Genomic DNA, 26,271 nt, shown 5'->3' with positions numbered 1-26,271 from the left:
TCCTCCAGGGCCCCGGTCCTCCAGGGCCCCGGTCCTCCAGGGCCCCGGTCCTCCAGGGCCCCGGTCCTCCAGGGCCCCGGTCCTCCAGGGCCCCGGTCCTCCAGGGCCCCGGTCCTCCAGGGCCCCGGTCCTCCAGGGCCCCGGTCCTCCAGGGCCCCGGTCCTCCAGGGCCCCGGTCCTCCAGGGCCCCGGTCCTCCAGGGCCCCGGTCCTCCAGGGCCCCGGTCCTCCAGGGCCCCGGTCCTCCAGGGCCCCGGTCCTCCAGGGCCCCGGTCCTCCAGGGCCCCGGTCCTCCAGGGCCCCGGTCCTCCAGGGCCCCGGTCCTCCAGGGCCCCGGTCCTCCAGGGCCCCGGTCCTCCAGGGCCCCGGTCCTCCAGGGCCCCGGTCCTCCAGGGCCCCGGTCCTCCAGGGCCCCGGTCCTCCAGGGCCCCGGTCCTCCAGGGCCCCGGTCCTCCAGGGCCCCGGTCCTCCAGGGCCCCGGTCCTCCAGGGCCCCGGTCCTCCAGGGCCCCGGTCCTCCAGGGCCCCGGTCCTCCAGGGCCCCGGTCCTCCAGGGCCCCGGTCCTCCAGGGCCCCGGTCCTCCAGGGCCCCGGTCCTCCAGGGCCCCGGTCCTCCAGGGCCCCGGTCCTCCAGGGCCCCGGTCCTCCAGGGCCCCGGTCCTCCAGGGCCCCGGTCCTCCAGGGCCCCGGTCCTCCAGGGCCCCGGTCCTCCAGGGCCCCGGTCCTCCAGGGCCCCGGTCCTCCAGGGCCCCGGTCCTCCAGGGCCCCGGTCCTCCAGGGCCCCGGTCCTCCAGGGCCCCGGTCCTCCAGGGCCCCGGTCCTCCAGGGCCCCGGTCCTCCAGGGCCCCGGTCCTCCAGGGCCCCGGTCCTCCAGGGCCCCGGTCCTCCAGGGCCCCGGTCCTCCAGGGCCCCGGTCCTCCAGGGCCCCGGTCCTCCAGGGCCCCGGTCCTCCAGGGCCCCGGTCCTCCAGGGCCCCGGTCCTCCAGGGCCCCGGTCCTCCAGGGCCCCGGTCCTCCAGGGCCCCGGTCCTCCAGGGCCCCGGTCCTCCAGGGCCCCGGTCCTCCAGGGCCCCGGTCCTCCAGGGCCCCGGTCCTCCAGGGCCCCGGTCCTCCAGGGCCCCGGTCCTCCAGGGCCCCGGTCCTCCAGGGCCCCGGTCCTCCAGGGCCCCGGTCCTCCAGGGCCCCGGTCCTCCAGGGCCCCGGTCCTCCAGGGCCCCGGTCCTCCAGGGCCCCGGTCCTCCAGGGCCCCGGTCCTCCAGGGCCCCGGTCCTCCAGGGCCCCGGTCCTCCAGGGCCCCGGTCCTCCAGGGCCCCGGTCCTCCAGGGCCCCGGTCCTCCAGGGCCCCGGTCCTCCAGGGCCCCGGTCCTCCAGGGCCCCGGTCCTCCAGGGCCCCGGTCCTCCAGGGCCCCGGTCCTCCAGGGCCCCGGTCCTCCAGGGCCCCGGTCCTCCAGGGCCCCGGTCCTCCAGGGCCCCGGTCCTCCAGGGCCCCGGTCCTCCAGGGCCCCGGTCCTCCAGGGCCCCGGTCCTCCAGGGCCCCGGTCCTCCAGGGCCCCGGTCCTCCAGGGCCCCGGTCCTCCAGGGCCCCGGTCCTCCAGGGCCCCGGTCCTCCAGGGCCCCGGTCCTCCAGGGCCCCGGTCCTCCAGGGCCCCGGTCCTCCAGGGCCCCGGTCCTCCAGGGCCCCGGTCCTCCAGGGCCCCGGTCCTCCAGGGCCCCGGTCCTCCAGGGCCCCGGTCCTCCAGGGCCCCGGTCCTCCAGGGCCCCGGTCCTCCAGGGCCCCGGTCCTCCAGGGCCCCGGTCCTCCAGGGCCCCGGTCCTCCAGGGCCCCGGTCCTCCAGGGCCCCGGTCCTCCAGGGCCCCGGTCCTCCAGGGCCCCGGTCCTCCAGGGCCCCGGTCCTCCAGGGCCCCGGTCCTCCAGGGCCCCGGTCCTCCAGGGCCCCGGTCCTCCAGGGCCCCGGTCCTCCAGGGCCCCGGTCCTCCAGGGCCCCGGTCCTCCAGGGCCCCGGTCCTCCAGGGCCCCGGTCCTCCAGGGCCCCGGTCCTCCAGGGCCCCGGTCCTCCAGGGCCCCGGTCCTCCAGGGCCCCGGTCCTCCAGGGCCCCGGTCCTCCAGGGCCCCGGTCCTCCAGGGCCCCGGTCCTCCAGGGCCCCGGTCCTCCAGGGCCCCGGTCCTCCAGGGCCCCGGTCCTCCAGGGCCCCGGTCCTCCAGGGCCCCGGTCCTCCAGGGCCCCGGTCCTCCAGGGCCCCGGTCCTCCAGGGCCCCGGTCCTCCAGGGCCCCGGTCCTCCAGGGCCCCGGTCCTCCAGGGCCCCGGTCCTCCAGGGCCCCGGTCCTCCAGGGCCCCGGTCCTCCAGGGCCCCGGTCCTCCAGGGCCCCGGTCCTCCAGGGCCCCGGTCCTCCAGGGCCCCGGTCCTCCAGGGCCCCGGTCCTCCAGGGCCCCGGTCCTCCAGGGCCCCGGTCCTCCAGGGCCCCGGTCCTCCAGGGCCCCGGTCCTCCAGGGCCCCGGTCCTCCAGGGCCCCGGTCCTCCAGGGCCCCGGTCCTCCAGGGCCCCGGTCCTCCAGGGCCCCGGTCCTCCAGGGCCCCGGTCCTCCAGGGCCCCGGTCCTCCAGGGCCCCGGTCCTCCAGGGCCCCGGTCCTCCAGGGCCCCGGTCCTCCAGGGCCCCGGTCCTCCAGGGCCCCGGTCCTCCAGGGCCCCGGTCCTCCAGGGCCCCGGTCCTCCAGGGCCCCGGTCCTCCAGGGCCCCGGTCCTCCAGGGCCCCGGTCCTCCAGGGCCCCGGTCCTCCAGGGCCCCGGTCCTCCAGGGCCCCGGTCCTCCAGGGCCCCGGTCCTCCAGGGCCCCGGTCCTCCAGGGCCCCGGTCCTCCAGGGCCCCGGTCCTCCAGGGCCCCGGTCCTCCAGGGCCCCGGTCCTCCAGGGCCCCGGTCCTCCAGGGCCCCGGTCCTCCAGGGCCCCGGTCCTCCAGGGCCCCGGTCCTCCAGGGCCCCGGTCCTCCAGGGCCCCGGTCCTCCAGGGCCCCGGTCCTCCAGGGCCCCGGTCCTCCAGGGCCCCGGTCCTCCAGGGCCCCGGTCCTCCAGGGCCCCGGTCCTCCAGGGCCCCGGTCCTCCAGGGCCCCGGTCCTCCAGGGCCCCGGTCCTCCAGGGCCCCGGTCCTCCAGGGCCCCGGTCCTCCAGGGCCCCGGTCCTCCAGGGCCCCGGTCCTCCAGGGCCCCGGTCCTCCAGGGCCCCGGTCCTCCAGGGCCCCGGTCCTCCAGGGCCCCGGTCCTCCAGGGCCCCGGTCCTCCAGGGCCCCGGTCCTCCAGGGCCCCGGTCCTCCAGGGCCCCGGTCCTCCAGGGCCCCGGTCCTCCAGGGCCCCGGTCCTCCAGGGCCCCGGTCCTCCAGGGCCCCGGTCCTCCAGGGCCCCGGTCCTCCAGGGCCCCGGTCCTCCAGGGCCCCGGTCCTCCAGGGCCCCGGTCCTCCAGGGCCCCGGTCCTCCAGGGCCCCGGTCCTCCAGGGCCCCGGTCCTCCAGGGCCCCGGTCCTCCAGGGCCCCGGTCCTCCAGGGCCCCGGTCCTCCAGGGCCCCGGTCCTCCAGGGCCCCGGTCCTCCAGGGCCCCGGTCCTCCAGGGCCCCGGTCCTCCAGGGCCCCGGTCCTCCAGGGCCCCGGTCCTCCAGGGCCCCGGTCCTCCAGGGCCCCGGTCCTCCAGGGCCCCGGTCCTCCAGGGCCCCGGTCCTCCAGGGCCCCGGTCCTCCAGGGCCCCGGTCCTCCAGGGCCCCGGTCCTCCAGGGCCCCGGTCCTCCAGGGCCCCGGTCCTCCAGGGCCCCGGTCCTCCAGGGCCCCGGTCCTCCAGGGCCCCGGTCCTCCAGGGCCCCGGTCCTCCAGGGCCCCGGTCCTCCAGGGCCCCGGTCCTCCAGGGCCCCGGTCCTCCAGGGCCCCGGTCCTCCAGGGCCCCGGTCCTCCAGGGCCCCGGTCCTCCAGGGCCCCGGTCCTCCAGGGCCCCGGTCCTCCAGGGCCCCGGTCCTCCAGGGCCCCGGTCCTCCAGGGCCCCGGTCCTCCAGGGCCCCGGTCCTCCAGGGCCCCGGTCCTCCAGGGCCCCGGTCCTCCAGGGCCCCGGTCCTCCAGGGCCCCGGTCCTCCAGGGCCCCGGTCCTCCAGGGCCCCGGTCCTCCAGGGCCCCGGTCCTCCAGGGCCCCGGTCCTCCAGGGCCCCGGTCCTCCAGGGCCCCGGTCCTCCAGGGCCCCGGTCCTCCAGGGCCCCGGTCCTCCAGGGCCCCGGTCCTCCAGGGCCCCGGTCCTCCAGGGCCCCGGTCCTCCAGGGCCCCGGTCCTCCAGGGCCCCGGTCCTCCAGGGCCCCGGTCCTCCAGGGCCCCGGTCCTCCAGGGCCCCGGTCCTCCAGGGCCCCGGTCCTCCAGGGCCCCGGTCCTCCAGGGCCCCGGTCCTCCAGGGCCCCGGTCCTCCAGGGCCCCGGTCCTCCAGGGCCCCGGTCCTCCAGGGCCCCGGTCCTCCAGGGCCCCGGTCCTCCAGGGCCCCGGTCCTCCAGGGCCCCGGTCCTCCAGGGCCCCGGTCCTCCAGGGCCCCGGTCCTCCAGGGCCCCGGTCCTCCAGGGCCCCGGTCCTCCAGGGCCCCGGTCCTCCAGGGCCCCGGTCCTCCAGGGCCCCGGTCCTCCAGGGCCCCGGTCCTCCAGGGCCCCGGTCCTCCAGGGCCCCGGTCCTCCAGGGCCCCGGTCCTCCAGGGCCCCGGTCCTCCAGGGCCCCGGTCCTCCAGGGCCCCGGTCCTCCAGGGCCCCGGTCCTCCAGGGCCCCGGTCCTCCAGGGCCCCGGTCCTCCAGGGCCCCGGTCCTCCAGGGCCCCGGTCCTCCAGGGCCCCGGTCCTCCAGGGCCCCGGTCCTCCAGGGCCCCGGTCCTCCAGGGCCCCGGTCCTCCAGGGCCCCGGTCCTCCAGGGCCCCGGTCCTCCAGGGCCCCGGTCCTCCAGGGCCCCGGTCCTCCAGGGCCCCGGTCCTCCAGGGCCCCGGTCCTCCAGGGCCCCGGTCCTCCAGGGCCCCGGTCCTCCAGGGCCCCGGTCCTCCAGGGCCCCGGTCCTCCAGGGCCCCGGTCCTCCAGGGCCCCGGTCCTCCAGGGCCCCGGTCCTCCAGGGCCCCGGTCCTCCAGGGCCCCGGTCCTCCAGGGCCCCGGTCCTCCAGGGCCCCGGTCCTCCAGGGCCCCGGTCCTCCAGGGCCCCGGTCCTCCAGGGCCCCGGTCCTCCAGGGCCCCGGTCCTCCAGGGCCCCGGTCCTCCAGGGCCCCGGTCCTCCAGGGCCCCGGTCCTCCAGGGCCCCGGTCCTCCAGGGCCCCGGTCCTCCAGGGCCCCGGTCCTCCAGGGCCCCCGGTCCTCCAGGGCCCCGGTCCTCCAGGGCCCCGGTCCTCCAGGGCCCCGTCCTCCAGGGCCCCGGTCCTCCAGGGCCCCGGTCCCTCCAGGGCCCCGGTCCTCCAGGGCCCCGGTCCTCCAGGGCCCCGGTCCTCCAGGGCCCCGGTCCTCCAGGGCCCCGGTCCTCCAGGGCCCCGGTCCTCCAGGGCCCCGGTCCTCCAGGGCCCCGGTCCTCCAGGGGCCCCGGTCCTCCAGGGCCCCGGTCCTCCAGGGCCCCGTCCTCCAGGGCCCCCGGTCCTCCAGGGCCCCGGTCCTCCAGGGCCCCGGTCCTCCAGGGCCCCGGTCCTCCAGGGCCCCGGTCCCTCCAGGGCCCCGGTCCTCCAGGGCCCCGGTCCTCCAGGGCCCCGGTCCTCCAGGGCCCCGGTCCTCCAGGGCCCCGGTCCTCCAGGGCCCCGGTCCTCCAGGGCCCCCGGTCCTCCAGGGCCCCGGTCCTCCAGGGCCCCGGTCCTCCAGGGCCCCGGTCCTCCAGGGCCCCGGTCCTCCAGGGCCCCGGTCCTCCAGGGCCCCGGTCCTCCAGGGCCCCGGTCCTCCAGGGCCCCGGTCCTCCAGGGCCCCGGTCCTCCAGGGCCCCGGTCCTCCAGGGCCCCGGTCCTCCAGGGCCCGGTCCTCCAGGGCCCCGGTCCTCCAGGGCCCCGGTCCCTCCAGGGCCCCGGTCCTCCAGGGCCCCGGTCCTCCAGGGCCCCGGTCCTCCAGGGGCCCCGGGGCCCCGGGGCCCCTGGAGGCCCGGGGCCCGGTCCTCCAGGGCCCCGGTCCTCCAGGGCCCCGGTCCTCCAGGGCCCCGGTCCTCCAGGGCCCCGGTCCTCCAGGGCCCCGGTCCTCCAGGGCCCCGGTCCTCCAGGGCCCCGGTCCTCCAGGGCCCCGGTCCTCCAGGGCCCCGGTCCTCCAGGGCCCCGGTCCTCCAGGGCCCCGGTCCTCCAGGGCCCCGGTCCTCCAGGGCCCCGGTCCTCCAGGGCCCCGGTCCTCCAGGGCCCCGGTCCTCCAGGGCCCCGGTCCTCCAGGGCCCCGGTCCTCCAGGGCCCCGGTCCTCCAGGGCCCCGGTCCTCCAGGGCCCCGGTCCTCCAGGGCCCCGGTCCTCCAGGGCCCCGGTCCTCCAGGGCCCCGGTCCTCCAGGGCCCCGGTCCTCCAGGGCCCCGGTCCTCCAGGGCCCCGGTCCTCCAGGGCCCCGGTCCTCCAGGGCCCCGGTCCTCCAGGGCCCCGGTCCTCCAGGGCCCCGGTCCTCCAGGGCCCCGGTCCTCCAGGGCCCCGGTCCTCCAGGGCCCCGGTCCTCCAGGGCCCCGGTCCTCCAGGGCCCCGGTCCTCCAGGGCCCCGGTCCTCCAGGGCCCCGGTCCTCCAGGGCCCCGGTCCTCCAGGGCCCCGGTCCTCCAGGGCCCCGGTCCTCCAGGGCCCCGGTCCTCCAGGGCCCCGGTCCTCCAGGGCCCCGGTCCTCCAGGGCCCCGGTCCTCCAGGGCCCCGGTCCTCCAGGGCCCCGGTCCTCCAGGGCCCCGGTCCTCCAGGGCCCCGGTCCTCCAGGGCCCCGGTCCTCCAGGGCCCCGGTCCTCCAGGGCCCCGGTCCTCCAGGGCCCCGGTCCTCCAGGGCCCCGGTCCTCCAGGGCCCCGGTCCTCCAGGGCCCCGGTCCTCCAGGGCCCCGGTCCTCCAGGGCCCCGGTCCTCCAGGGCCCCGGTCCTCCAGGGCCCCGGTCCTCCAGGGCCCCGGTCCTCCAGGGCCCCGGTCCTCCAGGGCCCCGGTCCTCCAGGGCCCCGGTCCTCCAGGGCCCCGGTCCTCCAGGGCCCCGGTCCTCCAGGGCCCCGGTCCTCCAGGGCCCCGGTCCTCCAGGGCCCCGGTCCTCCAGGGCCCCGGTCCTCCAGGGCCCCGGTCCTCCAGGGCCCCGGTCCTCCAGGGCCCCGGTCCTCCAGGGCCCCGGTCCTCCAGGGCCCCGGTCCTCCAGGGCCCCGGTCCTCCAGGGCCCCGGTCCTCCAGGGCCCCGGTCCTCCAGGGCCCCGGTCCTCCAGGGCCCCGGTCCTCCAGGGCCCCGGTCCTCCAGGGCCCCGGTCCTCCAGGGCCCCGGTCCTCCAGGGCCCCGGTCCTCCAGGGCCCCGGTCCTCCAGGGCCCCGGTCCTCCAGGGCCCCGGTCCTCCAGGGCCCCGGTCCTCCAGGGCCCCGGTCCTCCAGGGCCCCGGTCCTCCAGGGCCCCGGTCCTCCAGGGCCCCGGTCCTCCAGGGCCCCGGTCCTCCAGGGCCCCGGTCCTCCAGGGCCCCGGTCCTCCAGGGCCCCGGTCCTCCAGGGCCCCGGTCCTCCAGGGCCCCGGTCCTCCAGGGCCCCGGTCCTCCAGGGCCCCGGTCCTCCAGGGCCCCGGTCCTCCAGGGCCCCGGTCCTCCAGGGCCCCGGTCCTCCAGGGCCCCGGTCCTCCAGGGCCCCGGTCCTCCAGGGCCCCGGTCCTCCAGGGCCCCGGTCCTCCAGGGCCCCGGTCCTCCAGGGCCCCGGTCCTCCAGGGCCCCGGTCCTCCAGGGCCCCGGTCCTCCAGGGCCCCGGTCCTCCAGGGCCCCGGTCCTCCAGGGCCCCGGTCCTCCAGGGCCCCGGTCCTCCAGGGCCCCGGTCCTCCAGGGCCCCGGTCCTCCAGGGCCCCGGTCCTCCAGGGCCCCGGTCCTCCAGGGCCCCGGTCCTCCAGGGCCCCGGTCCTCCAGGGCCCCGGTCCTCCAGGGCCCCGGTCCTCCAGGGCCCCGGTCCTCCAGGGCCCCGGTCCTCCAGGGCCCCGGTCCTCCAGGGCCCCGGTCCTCCAGGGCCCCGGTCCTCCAGGGCCCCGGTCCTCCAGGGCCCCGGTCCTCCAGGGCCCCGGTCCTCCAGGGCCCCGGTCCTCCAGGGCCCCGGTCCTCCAGGGCCCCGGTCCTCCAGGGCCCCGGTCCTCCAGGGCCCCGGTCCTCCAGGGCCCCGGTCCTCCAGGGCCCCGGTCCTCCAGGGCCCCGGTCCTCCAGGGCCCCGGTCCTCCAGGGCCCCGGTCCTCCAGGGCCCCGGTCCTCCAGGGCCCCGGTCCTCCAGGGCCCCGGTCCTCCAGGGCCCCGGTCCTCCAGGGCCCCGGTCCTCCAGGGCCCCGGTCCTCCAGGGCCCCGGTCCTCCAGGGCCCCGGTCCTCCAGGGCCCCGGTCCTCCAGGGCCCCGGTCCTCCAGGGCCCCGGTCCTCCAGGGCCCCGGTCCTCCAGGGCCCCGGTCCTCCAGGGCCCCGGTCCTCCAGGGCCCCGGTCCTCCAGGGCCCCGGTCCTCCAGGGCCCCGGTCCTCCAGGGCCCCGGTCCTCCAGGGCCCCGGTCCTCCAGGGCCCCGGTCCTCCAGGGCCCCGGTCCTCCAGGGCCCCGGTCCTCCAGGGCCCCGGTCCTCCAGGGCCCCGGTCCTCCAGGGCCCCGGTCCTCCAGGGCCCCGGTCCTCCAGGGCCCCGGTCCTCCAGGGCCCCGGTCCTCCAGGGCCCCGGTCCTCCAGGGCCCCGGTCCTCCAGGGCCCCGGTCCTCCAGGGCCCCGGTCCTCCAGGGCCCCGGTCCTCCAGGGCCCCGGTCCTCCAGGGCCCCGGTCCTCCAGGGCCCCGGTCCTCCAGGGCCCCGGTCCTCCAGGGCCCCGGTCCTCCAGGGCCCCGGTCCTCCAGGGCCCCGGTCCTCCAGGGCCCCGGTCCTCCAGGGCCCCGGTCCTCCAGGGCCCCGGTCCTCCAGGGCCCCGGTCCTCCAGGGCCCCGGTCCTCCAGGGCCCCGGTCCTCCAGGGCCCCGGTCCTCCAGGGCCCCGGTCCTCCAGGGCCCCGGTCCTCCAGGGCCCCGGTCCTCCAGGGCCCCGGTCCTCCAGGGCCCCGGTCCTCCAGGGCCCCGGTCCTCCAGGGCCCCGGTCCTCCAGGGCCCCGGTCCTCCAGGGCCCCATCTCAAGCAAACTACTCCAATTCCTTTCCATTTACAAAGGTGGGACTTACTGACCTGTAATTCCCACATCCTTTTTCCTGTCCTTCTTGAAAATCCAAATGACACTGGCTTTCCTCCAGTCTTCAGGCACCTCACCTGTTCTCCAGGACCTTTCCATGATGATAGGGAATGTTCAGTGATCACATCTGACAGCTCCTTTAGCTCACACGGATCTAGTAGATTTGTAGTAGACCCCCGCCACGGTGTCTTCCATACCAGCCTACTCCTTTTGTGGTTTTTTTTTTTTTTTTTAACTCACAAGCTCTCCACCTGTCCATCACCCTCCCCCAGCTGCAGCTGGGTGTGCTCTAATTGCTCCCTCACATAAAGGGCAACCCCACCCCCTTGCTTCCCCAGCCTGTTTCTCCTAAAGAGTACATAGCCATCCGTGACTGCGTTCTACTCGTGTGAGCTGTTCCACCACATCTCAGTGATCGCACCGAGATCATGGCCCCGCAACCAAACACAGATCTTGAGCTAATCCTGTTTATTTCCCATGCTCCGTGCACTGGTGTACAGGCACTTTAGGGAAGCAGCAGGTACAGTTACCCCGAGGGGATGCGAGAAGAATGTACTGGACTGGGGATTGGGAACACTACCTTCTCTGAGGAGCCCTCAGACAATCCTATGGGAGAGCTCTGAAGTTTTTTCCCTGTCTTCAACAGTGGCAGTAGTGTGAAACGTGTTCATCTGATTCGTGTTAATATGGAACAATGCTAGGGCCGCATGGTGTGATGAATGTGACCTTCGGTCCTACAGACCCTTGTATAACCACAAGTCTAAGAAAAACAGAGTGCTTAATGTATATAGTTCTTGTACCTTGCAAAGGAATGTTTTAGCAATTTGTGTCAATAGAGAGCGTGAAGGGAGATGTATTTGTAGGCTTTTCCTTGAAGTCTCTGATATCGGGGGGGGGGGGGGGTGTCAGAATAGCTGCTAACTAGTATGACTATTGCATGGGACACTATGCAAGTCTCTGATATCTGGCCAGGAGACTAAGGAGACGGGGAAAGCTGAAGAATGACTAAAAGACAAAGCTTGCAGGGGACGCTGAACAAGTCTCTGCCATACAGCCAAGTTGAACAAAGGAGAAGGACAAGAGGTCTGAGATAAGGAGGATTGTTCACAAAGGGACAGGTTATGCATATGTACAGGAGCATTGGGAAACTTCATGTATATGTAACTCTTTACTAGATATAACCAAAGCAAGTTGCCACGTTAGGTATGCACAACTTTGGTGGGACTACCCCCACTGTGCTGCCCAGAACTGAGTAAGCATGCCTACTTTACAATCTTACTGATTGTGGAGTCAGCTTTCTGTGAGTCATTTTGTCATCTTTCTGTGAGCCAGGCAGGAGACACTCTGCTCGGCTGTGGGATCGGCTGCGGAGCAGACGCCCCTAGGTGCACCCCAAGTGTTTTGCTCGGAGGGGACTCCACTCAGCCGCTCACCGCAGGGGCAGACAAAGACCTCCTGAAGCTGCAGACAAACAGTATGTTTTCAGCTGCTGGAGGGATACTAACTGGAGTGTTAATAATTGTATGTCTTATTCTGAAATGTCCAGGTATTTTGTGTTGAAAGTATTTGTGTAAGTGGAAGGGTTTGAAACAAAGTGTTACAAGTTGCTTCACGAAGAACACAGTCAGAGACAATACTTCTTTGGGTTGGTTATTATTCTAAATTATGTTCTTGTGGTATGAATGAGATGCGCTAGAGGCCTCTTTGTGTGATTGCATGATTGTGCAGTGTGAGTGAAACACAGCATCGCTGCAAAACGAGTGCGGAGTTCCAATCCGCGGTTCCGTGTTCTCCGCGAGGGGACTGGGCGGAGACAAACGAAGTGTGTGACAGACTGAAAAGAAGTGCTGTTTTATCCAAGGTTTGATTGGTGGTGCCCAATATATGGGCCTGGCGGTGTATCCTGTGAGCCTATTTTTGCTCTTAAATGCTTTGAGTGTGACAAGAAGAAAAAGGTGGGAGCATTATCTAAGTAACTAACAGTTGAGAAGTGTTGGTGTATTTGCTGTGGTGTTTGGTCAGTTTCCCAAGTACCGGGGGGGTGGGGAGGGGGCTGACTGGTTATCAAAGCAGAACTGAAAGAGTCATTTCTTTGGTGGTTCGGGCTTGAGCCCTGGGAATTTGGTAAGAAGGGGGAGAGCAAATTTATTTAGGCCTCAATACCTTTTTAAACCCCCATATTGATGGATACACAGGAGTGTTTCCTTGTTTTCTATGGGCTTACTAACAAAGTGCATGAGAAAAAATGGCATTCGGCTTGAAATTCGGTCCTGTTAAAATGTAACTTTTTGTGGAAAAGGTGGTAATGTTTGTCTAGAAGACAGAAGGCTGAGTGCTTCAGCTGTTTTCCTGAAGTTCCATGGATTTACGATTGGAACAGAGCTCATTAATAATCTGAAATAGTAAAGTTTGTGTGTGGGAAGAAGCGTTTAATCCCAGAGAATTGGGACGCTGGGGAAGAAGATTAGAAAAAGATAGTAAAAACCTGCAGTAAAAAGGTTTGTATGGAAATTGAAACAAAGGACAGTAACTAGTAAGGAATAGTAATAAATAAAAGGGAATGGGAAATCAAGGAAATGAGTAATATCCAAAACAAAGACGTTTTAAAGAAAGCCTCCTTGGGTGCATATTGGCACATTGGAAGGATATTGTTAGAACTGGGGGCACAGAAAGCAAGAGGACTTTCACCAAGTATTGCAATCATTGGTAGCCACTGTGTAAATTAAATGGCCACTTTATGGATCAATCGACTGTAACACTATCTTGCAATTAATGTTGTTTTTGAGGAGAGAAGGAAAATAGGATGAAATGTATTCTGCTGACGTGTCGTTCCAGCATCTTAGAGGGAAAAGGAGTGGAATTAAGTTGGCCCCTGACTGAGCCTTTGGTGTTGGCATGAGAAAAGTACAGGCTGGAGAAAGATAAAGGAAGGGTTAAAAGAGTTGTCGAAGGTGTTAAAGGTGTGGCATGTAGTATTTAACAGAGCTGTTTGAAGTTGAATGAACAGGGAAAGAGGATCACAGAATCACACAATCACAGAATTTTCTAGGTTGGAAGAGACCTCAAGATCATCGAGTCCAACCTCTGACCTAACGCTAACAGTCCCCACTAAACCATATCCCTAAGCTCTACATCTAAACGTCTTTTGAAGACTTCCAGGGATGGTGACTCCACCACTTCCCTGGGCAGCCTGTTCCAGTGCCTCACAACCCTTTCAGTGAAGAAGTTCTTCCTAACATCTAACCTAAAACTCCCCTGGCTCAACTTAAGCCCATTCCCCCTCGTCCTGTCACCAGGCACGTGGGAGAACAGGCCAACCCCCACCTCGCTACAGCCTCCCTTGAGGTACCCATAGAGAGCGATAAGGTCGCCCCTGAGCCTCCTCTTCTCCAGGCTGAACAAGCCCAGCTCCCTCAGCCGCTCCTCATAGGACTTGTTCTCCAGGCCCCTCACCAGCTTCGTCGCCCTTCTCTGCACCCGCTCAAGCACCTCGATGTCCTTCTTGTAGCGAGGGGCCCAAAACTGAACACGGTACTCGAGGTGCGGCCTCACCAGAGCTGAGTAGAGGGGGACGATCACCTCCCTAGCCCTGCTGGTCACACTGTTCCTGATACAAGCCAGGATGCCGTTGGCCTTCTTGGCCACCTGAGCACACTGCTGGCTCATATTCAGCCGACTATCCACCATCACTCCCAGGTCCTTCTCTGCCTGGCTGCTCTCCAACCATTCCTCTCCCAGCCTGTAGCTCTGCTTGGGGTTATTGCGCCCCAGGTGCAGGACCCGGCACTTGGCCTTGTTGAACTTCATGCAGTTGACCTCAGCCCATCGGTGCAGCCTATCCAGATCCTCCTGCAGAGCTTTCCTACCCTCAAGCAGATCGACACACGCACCTAACTTGGTGTCATCTGCGAACTTACTGAGGGTGCACTCGATGCCCTCGTCCAGATCATCGATGAAGATATTAAAGAGGACCGGCCCCAGCACCGAGCCCTGGGGGACGCCACTAGTGATTTGCCTCCAACTGGACTTGACTCCATTCACCACGACTCTTTGGGCCCGGCTATCCAGCCAGTTTCTAACCCAACGAAGCGTGCGCCAGTCCAAGCCAAGAGCAGCCAATTTCTTGAGGAGAATGCTGTGGGAGACAGTGTCAAAAGCCTTGCTGAAGTCAAGGTAGACCACATCCACAGCCTTTCCCTCGTCCACCCAGCGCATCATTTTGTCATAGAAGGAGATCAGGTTCGTCAGGCATGACCTGCCTTTCATAAAGCCATGCTGACTGGGCCTGATCGCCTGCTTCCCCTGCAAGTGCTGCATGATGACTCTCAGGAGGATCTGCTCCATGAGCTTTCCTGGCACTGAGGTCAAACTGACAGGCCTGTACTTTCCCGGGTCTGCCCTCCAGCCCTTCTTGTAGATGGGCGTCACGTTTGCTAGCCGCCAGTCGATTGGGACCTCCCCCGATAGCCAGGACTGCTGATAAATGATGGATAGTGGCTTGGCCAGCTCCTCTGCCAGTTCTCTCAGTACCCTTGGGTGGATCCCATCCGGCCCCATCGACTTGTGCACATCTAAGTGCCGTAGCAGGTCACCAAACAGTTCTTCATGGATAATGAGGGCCACATCCTGCTCCCCATCCCCTTCCACCAGCTCAGGGTACTGAGTATCCAGAGAACATCCGGTATTGCCGCTAAAGACTGAGGCAAAGAAGGCATTGAGCACCTCCGCCTTTTCCTCATCTCTTGTAACTAAGTTTCCCCCCGCATCCAGTAAAGGATGGAGATTCTCCTTAGTCCTCCTTTTTGTGTTGATGTATTTATAGAAACGTTTTTTGTTATCTTTAACGGCAGTAGCCAGATTGAGCTCGAGATGAGCTTTTGCCTTCCTAATTTTGTCCCTGCACAACTTCGCTACTTCTTTAAAGTCCTCCTTAGTGGCCTGCCCACTTTTCCAAAGCTTATAAACCCTCTTTTTCCTCCTAAGATCAAGCCACATTTCTCTGTTGAGCCAGGCTGGTCTTCTTCCCGGCCAGCTCGTCTTTGGGCACGTGGGGACAGACCGTTCCTACGCCATTAAGACTTCCCTCTTGAAGAGCGCCCAGCCTTCCTGGACTCCTCTGCCCTTCAGAACCGCCTCCCAAGGGACTCCACCAACTAGTGTCCTGAGCAGCTCAAAGTCAGCCCTCCGAAAGTCCAATACAGCGGTTTTACTGGTCCCCTTCCTGGCCTCGCCAAGAATAGTGAACTCCACCATTGTGTGGTCACTGTGCCCAAGACAGCTCCCGACAATCACGTCCTCCACCAGTCCTTCTCTGTTTGTGAAGAGAAGGTCTAGCGGGGCGCCACCCCTGGTAGGTTCACTAACCAGCTGCGTCAGGAAGCTATCTTCCACGCTCTCCAGAAACCTCCTAGACTGCTTTCTCAGGGCTGTGTTGTGCTTCCAGGATATGTCAGGGAAGTTGAAGTCCCCCACGAGTACAAGAGCTGACGATTTTGCAACCTCTGTCAGCTGCCTGTAGAACTCCTCATCAGTCTCCTCATCCTGGTTCGGCGGTCTGTAGCAGACCCCGTCCAGGACACTAGCCTTGTTGTCCCTGCCAATCCTAACCCAAAGGGACTCGACCTTGTCATTCCCAGCCTCGAGTTCCAGAACATCGAAAGATTCTCTAATATAGAGAGCCACACCACCACCCCTTCTGTGCTGCTTGTCCCTTCTGAAGAGCTTATAGCCAGGCATTGCAGCACTCCAGTCATGAGACTGGTCCCACCACGTCTCCATGACGGCAACCAAGTCGTAGCCTGCCTGCTGCACGATGGCTTCCAGCTCCTCCTGTTTCTTACCCATGCTGCGTGCATTGGTGTAGATGCACTTCAGCTGGGCCATTGCCTTATCCCCCGGCCTTGCCATTGTTCTCCCTGGCACAGCCCCAACAATCCTAGCCTCAGCCCCATCCCCCTTCCTACCTAGTTTAAAGACCTCTCAATGAGCCCTGCCAGCTCTTGGCCTAGGATCCTTTTTCCCCTGAAAGATAGGGACCCGTCTGCGGCCATCAGGCCAGGTGCTGAGTAAAGTGCCCCATGATCAAAAAACCCAAGATTTCTGCGTTGGCACCAGTCCCGGAGCCACGTGTTTAACAGGTGGGCTTTCCGTGTCCTCTCTGAACCCCTCCCTGCCACCGTAGGGATGGACGAAAACACCACCTGCACTGCCGCTCCATCCACTAACCGACCCAGTCCCCTAAAGTCCCTTTTGATAGCCTTGAGGCTTCTCTCTTCGATGTTATCACTGCCCGCCTGGACTATCAAAAGGGGGTAATAGTCAGAGGGGCGTACCAGGTTAGGAAGCTTCCTGGCAACGTCCCTGACCCTGGCCCCAGGGAGACAGCAGACTTCCCTACGGGTAGGGTCAGGCCAACAAATAGGGCCCTCTGTTCCCCTAAGAATCGAGTCACCAACAATAACCCTCCTGTCTTTCTTGGTGGAGGCAGTCCTGAGGCGCGGAGTTGACCTCCTCGCCCCAGGCATCCTCCTGGGAACATTTGCTACCTCTTCCTCACACACCGGCCTCTCAATCTCTAGGGCCTCAAACCTGTTGCGTAAGGGCACCTGGGAGGGTGGGGCCGGAAGGGGAGGGGATCGCCTGTGATGTCGAGCAGGGATCTGTTTCCATTCCTCCTCAGCTCCCAGATCCCCCCCCTCTGCCCGATGGGGACAGGGCAGGGGGTCCGCCCCCATTTGAGGAGTCTCACCTCGGCACCTCCCCTTGAGGCCCTGCAGGGTGTTACTCCACCAGTCTGTCTCCCGCTCACACTCCCTGATGGCCCTCAACCTCTCTACCTCCTCCTTGATCTCCGCCACCATGCGGACCAGATCATCCACCTGCTCGCACCTCACGCACGCAGTTTCTCTGCCTCCCGCCGATGGCAGGATGCAGGGGTATTAATAGCTCTGCCTCCACAGGAGGTGTGATCTCAAAATCACCCGTGTGAGCCCTTTGGGGCAGAGGGACCATGATGGGTGCGAGAGAGTTGTCATGGACACAGAAAAGCAACGAACTCTTAAAACAACCTTTGCTATATAGGAAGCATGAGGAGACATGGGAAGACTTGCCACTCCAGAGGAGTTTGAGGTTCAGGTTACTTAGGGTGCTTTTCTACTGTCGTGGAGAAATGGACTCAGTGTTCCAAGATAGACTGCTTTTTCTTTGTGTTTTCTGCCATCTCTGAGAAATAGTTTTGGAGAATCTATGAGCGGTGACATCGGCGGTGACTACTCAGAAGAGGAAAACCCTGGTGGTGCTACTTCCCTGTGAAGTTGTTTGACAGTGAATAAAATTCAGAAGCAGGCAGGTAAGTGCTTTGGGGTTAAAAATTTGATTTGGGTTGGGGAGCTGGAGGACTTCTTTCACCTTGTCTGGTCCCCAGTCCTGGTCCCCAGTCAGCACAGCTCTGGCCTTACTGTGGTGCCAACAGGATCTGGGGGTTCTGTGAGTGAGCTAGGTTGGCGAGAGGAGCAGGAGGGACTGAGGGATGGAGAAGGCATGGCACGCCTCATGCTACCAGGCGGCTATGGGGGACTGGTATTTTCTCCTGGTAGCCCAGGGTGTTGACTTTTTGTGGGTGCTTTGCATCTCTTCCTCCTGCCCAAGGGAGGTCAAAAAGCCAGGCTAAGATGTTGGGCTGTGGGATGGCCAAGCAGCAGAGAAGGAATGGGGATGAAACACTGTGCTGGCTTTTAGGGAGGCTGCCAAGGAAGAACTGAAATTTAAACCCTGTGTAAATGTTCTTCCCAAGACTGCTGCACCTCCTGACCCTCACCATATTAAAGGCTACTCTGTTCCTCAGAGCCTGGCAAGTTAATTTCTGCAAAAAAAAATAATAAAATAAAAGAAGCGAGAGCAAAACATTTATTGAAGTGACATCAAACGCTATGGCATTGCAGGGCACTGCAGGACTCAAAGGCTTTGCACTCAGACACATTGGTGAAGGAAGATGGAGGTGCCCATGACTTGGCAAACAAAATACACATTATTATTTTTTTTTTTTGTTATTCAGGCGGGTTTTCTGATCTGTAATATTTTCCTCCTCTCTCAACATTGCACTTTCTTCTCTCTAGATGAAGCGCATTTACCAGGAAAAGCTTGGTTTCCACATCCCTTGGCCTTTTGCAGCCACCCTCCGCCCCAACCTCCAGCAGCTGCTGGATGTTTCTGGAAGCTTCTGGAAGCCACTTGGCCACTGCCCAGCAGACCCAAATAACCTACATCCTGAAATTCAAGAGGGTGGGGTGCCTGCAGGCTGTGCTGAGTGGCAGAGGGTTGAGGACAAAGCACAGAGACCATGCCAGGAGGGTTACGACCTGCCTGCATGACAGGTAGAACTCAGTGCTGCTTAGTGTCGGTATCAATGCTGATAACGCTTTCAGAGGAACAGGAGACTACCAGGAACTACATATAATTAGACAGAGGTATATGTATTTAGCAGCGAACATGATAAAGATGATTACCCATTTATTAAACTTACACAGTAAATGTATCCCATTCAAAGAAGCGCATTTTAGTTGGGGCTGGTCAGACGAATTTCCACCATGCAGAAAATGCTGATGCTTCAAGACTTAATGGAAATACCTGGTGGAAGGACAAGACAGTGCTTCAACATTGCTTCCGGAAGATGAATTTCCCCTCCCACCTAAACTCTTTCAACTGCCTAAAGAGTGTAATGGAGTATGGATTGTGGAGTATGCTAGTTCTAATACAGGATATAATGTACCACTATATTCATATCAAACTTGGATTAATCAAAGGATCACATGCAAATTTATTTATATAGAAGGAGAAAGGTGGAGGAATTGGGGGAAGGGGAGCTGCTTCTTGTTTAAATGTTCACATAGAAATGCTCTGTTCAGTTTTCTCTGTTTCTGCTCCTATTTTGCTCAGCTTTGACTCACAGGCATTTTCTGAGGGGAAAAAAAAAAAGTCTGGCCAAAATCCTACTGGTGTTATCACACACAAACACATGGTCCCCCTGCTAGTGAGGGACACAGGGCAGGGAGAGGTGAGGGGGTTTTATTGGCATGCTGTGGCCAGCAGGGACACTGCAGCCTCTGGCTGTGGCAGTGTGTGAGCCACGCCAGGGAGCCTGGTGCTGAGCAGCTTCTGTGCCTGGATCCAGATCTGTGCTCCTTTGAAGGCTGCTGGAAAGCTGGAGAGAGTCCAGAAAAGGACAATAGAACTCGGCCAGCGGCTGGAGATGATACTTCACAAAGAAAGAGAGCTTTTTCTGCTCCAGTTATCGAGAAGAGGAGTGTGAGGTGACTGGGTATAGTGCATGCAACCTTCGGGGGATACGAATGTTGAGAGGCTTTTTTAACTGAATGGAGGAAGAAAAGGCTAATGTTTCTGTTAGCATCTTAGGATTGGGGCTGAGGGCTTGCTTTACACAATAGCAAATTCTTGAGGCTATTGCAGAGGAAATGAGTGACACAGATGCATTTGGCTGGCAAAGTGCTGTGGGAAAGGTGAGCGCCCCATGCCCTTTCACGGCCCCAGCCACGGAGAAGGAGCAGAAATTGTGTTGCCACAAGAATACATCCCAGTTCACATCTGTCCCTTCCTGGCACTGCTCAGTCAGGGCCAACCTGCTCTCCTGATTTAGACATTTGAGAGGGGACCACGTGGCACTCAGTGCTGCAAGCAAACCTTCTGGCTTTGGCAAAGGAAAGGCAACATCTGGCTCTGAATGACTTAAAAGTGGCCCCTTGATTTTTTAATGCCATTGCTAAATTTCTGTGCATATCCCTCTCTCCCCCATCCCATCTCAGCCTTTAAAACCTAATTAGGTTGAAACGATTGCCCCAGGCCCCTGCTCTTGTTTTAAACCCATTGTGTCATGCTTAAATACCATGATGACAAACGCATTATAAATTTGGATGAATCCGCTAAGAGCACATTCCTGCTCTGTGCAAAACTTGTGCTCTTCAGCCTTTCTCTCTGAACAAGACTGCTTCTCCTTCTGCACCATGGCAGTGGTTTGCTGCCTGGAAGCAGCAGACAGGTCTGACAGATGTCCAAAGAAGAGAAATCCTATTCCAGGAAGCTTAAATATACTTGCACTGAAAAATGTCCAAGGGTCCACAGATTGAGAAAGCTGCATGTCAGCTTAGTTTGCAGCAGTGAATATATCAGGAAGGAGAATCTATTGTCTTTGTGATGGCGTTCAATATCTTAAGTTAAATGTCCATCAATTAACCCAAGGTAGAAAGGTTGGAGAACATTTCCCTGAAGCAACTATAAATGTAATTTCCTGTAATTATGAAGCCCTTTGCATTGCCACAGCGGCTTTAAATAGCTTCACTCTACCTGAGAATCAGGTTAATAGATTTGGCTTTAGCTCACGTATCTGTTTTCAAAGAGCCGATGGATTATTAATAGATATTTATTCAGGTTACTCAAAGATGGATGAGGACCACACCATTCTTGGTGCTATACGAACACAGAAGTGCCCCACGGTTGTCCTGTTCTAGGACTTTCATGCCATCATTGTCTTCCCTATATTTAAGCAAAACCCAGCCTAACTCATGACGATTTCCATATCCAGCAGTAGCTGCACTCAGTGACACTACCTTCTATCCCAGAGAGCCTGTACTGATGGGACACCCAGTGGACTTTGCTGTCCTGAAGGTCTGCAGTCAGAAGCTGATGCTCAGTAGGACAGTGGGAACATATCAAAACAAACTCTTGGAAGCGTTGCCCCTTCAGGGTTAAGGAGCAGCTGACAGGATAGCGTTGCAGTCTGAAATTTCAGATGCTCAGTGCCGAACACAGGTCACACAGAAGCTTTTACAGCTATTCAACAAATATTTGATCTTATAGCTCGGGTACCTGGGGGCTCCTGCAGTAATTTTCTGCTCAGCTTTTCAAGAACTCCTTTTGGTTGCTATGCAATGTGTGTCTTTCCCCTGACTACAGATGCTAGTTTACATCATTCGTCACGATTTGACTGATCTCCAGTGTGACCTATCACAAGAGCGAAGAATTCAGTGAACAAGCATGGCTTATAAATGTCATATGAACATGTTTACTTTTTTTTTTTTTTTTTAATTACGCAATAGTTCTAATCCTTAAGCACAGCAAAATACCAGCTCTTTATATTAAAAAAAAAGAAGTAGGTTTTGTTATAATTCCTACAAATCAGTTTGTCCTCCTATGTCCTCCTGTGAAATTAATCCCTCTTCCCTTGAAATGTGCCTGGGGTGGGCAAGGAAGGTAGCAAGGCATAAACGCTTTTATTAAGAATGCAAGGAAAGTGTGCATAGCCAATGGACACGGTGTTGTGTAATGATGAGCCAGATGACATCTTGTGGGTTAAGCTATTGTTGCTGCATTGTTTTAATAGGGCACAATCTGTTTAGCTGGAACATTTGGCTTCTAGGTATATGAGCTTGGGAAATATCTGAATGTTAACTTTCAGATTCCTGTCTGCTTTCTGAACTTGTCTGAATGCTCAAATACATGCTTGAAGTTGCCTGTTCTTATTCCAGATGGCATCTCATTGGAAACAGTCATGCCCAATGTGTGCAAATAGGCTGTGATGTGCAGAAATGTTTACTGGGCAACCATAGGTCATTTGGCTCCTCCGGCTGCTGCCGAGGGTCCAGCGCTGCTTCTCCTAACCAAAGGGATCATATCCAGCTCCAGTGAGGCACTGGACAGCCACAGCCACACTCAGTGATACAAATCGATAGCAGTGGCTCGTGGTACTGGTGCACAGCCTGCACCCTGCTCATCACAACATGGCTCAAGTGAAGGATCTAAAGCTCTAGCTCATTCAAACCCAGTTAAATCAGTAACATGCTAGCAAATATCATTCGTGAAGTGAGGCACAAGCCACCAGTCCTCAGGATGCATGGAGAACCAGCCTACCCGTGAAGTTTTAGGAGAAGGCAGAGAAGCATTTCTCCTGTAATGCCTTGACCTGGTATTACAAGCCCAGCATTACTACCAAAGGATGAGGCATTTGCTCTTGGCCTGTCCAGCACAGCCATCAGCATCAGGATGTGCAGTGGTATGAGAGGATGGCAGGAAGGAGACCACACAAAAAAGGTCTGTAAGTCTGGGTGAGCTCAAACTTGCTGCACTTTCTTACTTACCATAGGGAGAGGCAGGTATTTGCTCCATGGGCAACACATCTGAGATCTACCTCAGTAGTTTCTCCTCTGCCAGGGTGCATTTTATATGAGCAAGTCATATTGAGGCAGGTGAGCACATGCAAGACCACGTATATGCACAACGACTCTGCCACTTGCATGGGACCAAGATGCCTGACAGACTGAAGCAACCTTGCTTGGAGGGAATGAGTTTAAAGTTCAATATTACTAAAGTTTAGGCTTGCTCCAGGGGGAGCAAAGGAATTAGGAACCGAGTTAATTGGCTTTCTGTAGAGTACACGTTCCCAGTGGCTCCAGAAGCATTTGAACAATTCCTGCTCTGAAAGCCTCTGAGCTCTGGGCATAGCCTACCCTGAGCACGGATGAGTAGCTACCTGTGTATCCTCATTACTCTTTCACCAAGAGTAATATATCAGGCCATTTAAGAAGGCAGCTAGAGATTCCCCTGGATATCAGCACGCTTTGAAATTAAGTATCAGGTAACTCAGGGTTACACATTTTTTCCATTCTTAACGAGAATTACAGGAGAGGTGTAGCAAGAGTGATTTGCCCCAGGTATTTGAACTCTTTTATTTTTATAATACACGATATTTCCATGTCTTATCCAGGGTCAAATTTGGTCAGGCTGTTATGGCTTGACCTTGGCACATTCCAAGGCTTTTTCCCCATTATTATTATTTCCTTCTCTGCTCTTTAGAGGAATTCTCTGTTTGCTTTAATGAACCTCTCCACGAGTTAGGAAAGCTGGACATTTTTTAAGAGCTATGTGGCCAGGAGGGTTTTTCCAAAGTGCTCAGGTATCTGCTAGAAGTGTTCCAGCAATATAGCTGTCAACATGGAAAAATGCTAACAGCAAAACACGGAGATGAAAATTTAAGATATACAGAGGTGAAGATATTCATTTTCTGATTCACTGGTTGAGGGCCTTGCTTGGTCTCTCTCGCTCTCTTGAAAATGCTATTGAGTGAAAAGCATTACCTGCTGAGAGAAAACCACGTGTGATTTTCTCCTTTTCTTGAACTTGCAAAGACTGTGGAAAATAATGGGAAAATAGCGTAATGGGCCCCGCTGTGGATCCCTGAAGCAGGATCTGACCACCTTCCTTATGAGGTTCCCACTGTGGAGCCCACCAGCTCATGGCTGCTCAGGACTATGGGATGGGGGAAGCTCCTCCAAGCCCCCAGCTCCACTTGCCCACGAGAAAGCCCAGCTTTTGGGGCAGAGGGAGGCTGCACACCTTTGCTAGCAGGAGATAAACCTGCTGCAATAACAACGCGTGCCTGCAACTAGCCAGAGCAGTGGTGAAATCACCTCTCAGCTCATCTCATCTTGGGTCATGCTGCCTCTCCTCCCCTTGCTCCCTGACATTTTCTCTCTTTTCTGCATGCTCACCATCTGTTGGAGCTACTTTTCTGCATACAGGGATGGAGATGCTGATTTTTTAGTTCTCCCAGCGGATGATCCCAAGGAAGGACAAGGGCCTGAAACTGTAATTTAACTGAATTGCATCTCTGAGCTGGAAACTCAGACAGCCTTTATTGCTATATCCATTCTCCATTATGTTTTAATCCTGGATATTACAATGGTAAATACAATTCCCAGTTCCTTTCCTGTTGGCCTAGAAAATATCCTACCCTTAACAAGTTAATGTTATCGCTTAGATCTTGATATTATTATTATTTTTAATAATAACACACATATAAAATTATAACAGTAATTACTAATTTTGTCTGCTGCAGGCCAAGCAAAACCTAACCGCATAAAATCCTTCAGGGCCAGACAAAGAAACAGCTGCTCTCCTGAAACCCCAGAAGTGCAATTGAGCTCCGATTTGCTCTCAGCATCCAGCCTGTAATTTTATTCCTGGTAAGTGCTTGCCTCACAGGGCACCTAGGAGTTCGGGAACCTGTTTGGGCAGCCTGGCTGCTCCGTGTGTTTTTGCTGAGCTGCAAACCCTGACTGCAACGTACACAGCTGCGGCAAATTGGGTGTGCTGTTTGAAAAGTGGAAGTGTTAGTGCAGGAGAGGCTTGCCCACCCATCAGAGCCAGAAGAATCTGTTTTACTCCTATTGTAGGCATGGTCTGTAATTTGTCTCTTGCTCTAAGCCACTGGCTTTGCTCTGACTTTCCTGGGAGCTGATTGAGCCGAGGGAAATTCCTGTTGCAAATCACACCCAAATTTTGTGTGCATTTCCCAGTTGCACGTTTGACATAGCACAAAACTCACATGCAGTGGTATGATCCAACAAGGACCCTCCAGGTCCCACATCACCGCACACTGGGGCAGCACCAGCCTCTGCTAATGCTCCAGGTGCAGCAGGGCCAGAGCCTGCTGCTTTCTGCTCTGACTTTGCTGGGGTCAAACAAGTGTGTAGGCCTCCAAGGCCACCTGCAAGTGTCTAACAAGTATTCATCAGTGGCTGATGCAGGGTCATTTCCCCACCAATGCCACTCAAGCTAATAAAAGATATTAGCTGTCCCTGGAAAGCCTCACTCTGTTTGCATGATCAAGCAGTTGCAGCTCCAACCACACTGCCATGCCATTTTTTGCTTCCAGGTGGAGGAGAGCCTGGATGCTGACCACAGATGAGTGTTTCCTGTGACTGAGCATGTTCTTTATGGTCACTGATTGACCTGCGCTGTGCTGTGGACAGGTTGGGTTTTCCTGGGAAGAGTAAAAGAGAGCAGCACAGCTCCCTCCCTTCTTCTTCTTCGCCAGGATTCATTTTACAGCCTCTGCTTGTGACAGACACAGATGGGTTTTCTACGAGGCAGCTGCTCACCTATTCCTGAGCTGTGGGTCCTGGGGACTGCAGCTCTGTGCTGCTTCGATCTCTCAGGTATAGCTGCCGAAGAGCTAGGGCAGGACACCCTTGCGTGTCCTTCAAGGTGACAACAGCAAATGGAAGCCCTGCCTTTGGGAGGCTGAGACACCATAATTAAAGTGAATCAATTACAGCAATGATTCTGATTTCAAACCCACTTCATACTTAATTCTCATTGATTTTAGTTTTACCAGTCGATCACAGAGAGGCAGCGAGGTAGAAGCATTGGTGGTGAGATGAAATCAGTAACCATCAAATGGGTACAGCCATGATAAATTACCAATTAACATCAGCGAGCTAAAAATGGCGGTGATTAACCAGGGAGAGTGCAACTAGGCGCTGTGAAATTGGAGTGGCAATAGCAGGGCAGCTAGTTATTAAACAGATGCGACAGCACTCAGAATGGCCTTATTGTATTAAAATACTCCCCCTCACATGGATCGTGTTAGCTGACTGGTCAATGGCATGTTAAAAAAAAAAAAAGAAAAAAAGAAAAAAAGAGAAACAAGCTTCAGCGTAGAGACTGAGGATTATAAGAGACAAGGTACAAACACAATTGCTGCAGATCTGACCCCAGTTAAAGCTGCTTTTGTGACATTTAAGCCCGACTGTATCAGGTCATGGAGGGAATTGGCAGGCTTGGTTGTCGCTGGATCCATCATGTCCTTGTAAACTCTCAGATTTTGGTATCCCAATGAATTTATTTTCTACGGGAAACTGTGTTTAACCCATTTCCTGGCTTGTTTTGGTTGGACAGGACCTTGTTCATTGCAACTACCATGAATGCCACTTCTCTGTGAAGCTGCACTGAGGAAGGTGACAGAACCACAGATGGATAATTCTTGCACATTGCCTACATGTTGCCATCCAGAAGCCCCTCCAGTGCAAACCCAAAAGCACCAACCAGGAATGGTCCCTGGAAATCCCTTTTTCAGCTGCAGTCAGAAACACCCACCTTGCCAGACACAGTGAGGCAAGGAGTCCAACACAGACAATTTCCAGCCTTTTAACACAAGGTATTTAACTTTCTCGATTGTTTTAAGACTTTTACAGACAAAGGAAGGTCCACTCTGTTTAGGATCAGCCAACAGCAGCTGCTAATTAGCACTGTGAGGAAGAATATTCTTCTCTCATGCCAGGATTGGGATAATGTCTATTACAAGCAAAAAGGGCACATTAAATAATTGAGATGAGAAATGACTATAGAGAGTAGGAAGGTCTTACACAAGCAGAGCAAGAGTTGAGCCAAGACCAGATCTGACTCCTGGAAAACTGTTTAAGCAATAAATATCAGCAAAGTAGTCTCTCTCTCTTTTTTTTTTTTTCTTTTTTTCTTTTTAATAGCAGATAATGGACTGAATGCCTTACAGTCATACAGAGCATTCAAGAGCTGTTGCAATGAAGTGACAGAGAGGAGGCCCTTGCTGTTTTGTTGTTAGAGGTGTTTTTAATCTCACCTACCACGGGATTACTGGGTTTGCATCTCATCAGTCTTGCTCAGGCTGATAGGCAAGCACACTGAGTCCAGTCACCTCACCATGTACCTGCCTCCACAGCAAGGGGAAAATTTGCCTGTGCAGTGACTATGCAGAGAGCAAGAATGCTGCTTGGTCCAGCTTGCAGGTGAAAAGGAATATTGCTACCTCTCCTTCCTTCCAAGCCAGTGCAGGCGCTATCGTAGGAAAAAAGCAAGGAATGAATAGCTCAAATACACAGAGCTCAGCCTCCTGTAGGCCAGCATGGATGTTACAGAGATGCTTTCAGATTAATGTGGCCCTTCACAAAGAGACAGTCTGACTCAGAATTAATTTAGGAACTAGGAGAGAAAAGAAACAACAAAAAACCCTGCACCTTTATTGTTGGATTTTTGCCTTTGTAACACAGCAAAATTTAAATCCTTAAATTTAACTGCACAGAAGCAGGTTTGGGCTGCCTGAAGGCTTTTTAGATACAGCATGGAGACAAGCTTGCTTTCTCTTCAGCTCAC

This window comes from Netta rufina (genome assembly GCF_964035555.1).
Source record: "Netta rufina genome assembly, chromosome: 3".
NCBI classification, from domain to species: domain Eukaryota; kingdom Metazoa; phylum Chordata; class Aves; order Anseriformes; family Anatidae; genus Netta; species Netta rufina.
Note: the sequence above shows the minus strand (reverse complement) of the source record.